Source organism: Bos indicus, chromosome 6 (genome assembly GCF_029378745.1).
Source record: "Bos indicus isolate NIAB-ARS_2022 breed Sahiwal x Tharparkar chromosome 6, NIAB-ARS_B.indTharparkar_mat_pri_1.0, whole genome shotgun sequence".
NCBI lineage: Eukaryota > Metazoa > Chordata > Mammalia > Artiodactyla > Bovidae > Bos > Bos indicus.
The window spans coordinates 112,962,507-112,965,274 of record NC_091765.1 but is presented as its reverse complement, the minus strand read 5'-3'; the positions used below and the strand labels follow the sequence as shown (position 1 = coordinate 112,965,274).

The 2,768-nt window shown below is 40.5% G+C and overlaps 1 non-coding gene across 1 annotated transcript; it reads left to right on the top strand.

The window, feature by feature from the left end:
- The first annotated feature begins 324 nt into the window (after positions 1-324).
- On the top strand, positions 325-431 carry LOC139183770 (U6 spliceosomal RNA). Its single transcript, XR_011567387.1, has one exon. It is a non-coding gene; the product is annotated as a U6 spliceosomal RNA (small nuclear RNA).
- Positions 432-2,768: the final 2,337 nt, after the last annotated feature.

Genomic DNA, 2,768 nt, shown 5'->3' with positions numbered 1-2,768 from the left:
GAAAAATAAAATTGGTCCATTTCCTCTCTTCACCTATTCTCCTAACTGCTTTTCAGTGAAAATGATTTACCCATGCGAAATTTTTTGCCAGGGAACCTAAAACCATCACAGATCTATTCAATTTAAAAATATTTCTAGTCTTCTTATGGGACACACACTCTGGGCAATCCCAACACAGCAAAGTGGGGATCGAGAGAGTGGTGACAATTTCTGCAAAAACCAAAATGAAAAAGCAACAACAAACCGCTTTAAAATAAATTCTATCCGGACACAGCATTAGAACTCTTTGTTCTTATCATTTTAGCCAAAAGAACAACAAAAAAGGTGCTCACTTCAGCAGCACATGTCCTAAAAGTGGAACAGGACAGGGAAGATTAGTGTGGCCTGTGCGCAAGGATGACATGCAGCCTCGTGAAGCATTCCATATATTTTTTTGGTTACAGGGGAGAAGGATGGGGAGAAAGGATAGTTAGGGGGTTTGGGATGGACATGTACACACTGCTATATTTAAAATGATAACCAGCAAGGAGCTAGTGTATAGCACAGGGAACCGCTCGGTGCTACACGGCAGCCTAGATGAAGGGGAGTTTGGGAGAGAATGGATGCATGTGTGTGTGTGGCTGAATCACTTGGCTGCACACCTGAAACTATCACATTGTTAATCAGCTTTACTCCGATATGAAATGAGAGTTGTTTTTTTTTTAAAGGCACTTACTGATGCCCTCATTTGACATACAGATTTTTCCCAGCCATACTTCATTTGAACTTAAATCTCATTTTCCTCTCTCTGTGCTGACAGTAGGAAAGAGGAGCTGGTTAGCCTGATCCATACCTGGCCAGGTGCAGTCGAGGGTGAATTCATCAGATGTGTTCGCTCTCAAAGCACTCTTGCAGTATAACGGAAAGTGTTAGTCTGAACCATTTCCTCAGGGATGCTGAGGCCATATGAGATTTTCAAGTCTTTCTCCTAAGAGCTTTTATACAGACAACATAAAGTTTTATATTAAAAATACCTAGGCTCCCTTCTATTTCCCCAAGAAGTGGAAGAAGCCCATTCCTCAGGCTGACAAATACCCGAAAGACAACTTCCTCAATACTCAAGTTTAAAGAATTATGTCCCAATGGATTAAAAATCAAAGCCTCAGACCTCTCTAGCCTTTGCAGCTATTTCTTTCTTTGCTTCTAACCTGACCTTGCACCTGAAGCTTTCTCTGAGCTTGGAGCAACCTCCCCCGACCCCTCATCGCCCTGGCATCCCTAACACTTTGCCCTGGAGCATTGGTTTGGTCATTAATCAGCAATCATCTTCTGACAATACTGCCAATCACTATTTAGATCTGGGCTATTATTTCTCTTCCTTTTGGCCATTTCTTGTTTTCATGTCTCTGAGCATGCAGCTACTTCCACCTGCAGCATTCTTCTTTCCTTTTCTCTGCAAACTTCAACTCAACCTCCAAAACCTACCCTAAATCTTACCTCTTCTATTGAGACCTCACCATTTTCCTCTCTACAGAATTAGGCAGCTTCTTACTCTAGATTCTGGAAGATTTTTTCTTCTCTTCATCCTTTGAACATATTTGCCACAGCAAAATTATAAACTCTATGCTTGCTCAGTTGCTCAGTCCTGTCTGACTCTGTGACCCCATGGACTGTAACCTGCCAGCCTCCTCTGTCCATGGAATTATCCCAGCAAGAATATTGGAGTGTGTTGCCATTTCCTCCTCCAATAAACCCTATGGGACGAGGGCAAAAGAACTGTGGAAATACATGAGGATTTGTAACCCCAGCAGTCATCAAATTGCAGGGACAAGTACCTCACATCATCTCTGCATGCTGGGCCCTGTGTCACTGTTACTTGAGTCTCTCTGAACAGAAACTCCTTCAAAGCAGACATTGTATTTCATCTTTTCATTCCCAGAACCAATTACAATAACAGGCACAAAATAGATGTTCAATAAATACTAAATGGATGTGTAAAGGAATGAATGAATGCAGTTCTGTCTCAGAAAGAATAGTGCTCTATTCCTTGACAGTTCTCGCATTTTAGTGAAACATAAGTGGGGATATTTATAGGTCTCAAAGGAGAGTAATGAATGATAGACATTAAAAAGACTAGATTTGTTGAATCTAGAAAAATGGTACAGATTTGCAAGTAAAAGTAGAGACACAAACATACAGAACAAACCTAAGGACACCAAGGGGTGGAAATTGGGGGAGTGGATTGAATTGGGAGATTGGAATTGACATGCAAAATACTACATATAAAATAGATAGGGACTCTACCCAATGCCTTGTAGTGACCTAAATGGGAAGGAAATCCCAAAAGAGAGTGTATATATGTACATGTATAACTGATTCATTTTGCTGTACAGCAGAAAATAACATAATATTGTAAAGCAACTATAATCCAATAAAAAGTTATAATAAAAGAGTAAATCCATTAATAGAAAAGGAAGATTAATCACAAAAAAATAGGAGAGAGATGAGCTTACACACAGGATTCTGAAACCCATAGCCTGGATTAGAGCAGTACGTGAGCTCCTTTCTAATTGTGTAACTTGGTGTTGGAGAAGATTCTTGAGAGTCCCTTGGATGGTAAGGAGATCAACCCAGTCAATCCTAAAGAAAATTAACCCTGAATATTTATTGGAAAGACTGATCCTGAAGCTGAATACTTTGGCCACCTGCTGTGAAGATAAGACTCATTGGAAAAGACCCTGATGCTAGAAAAGACCCTGGGCTTCACAGGTGGCTCAGTGCTGAAGAAT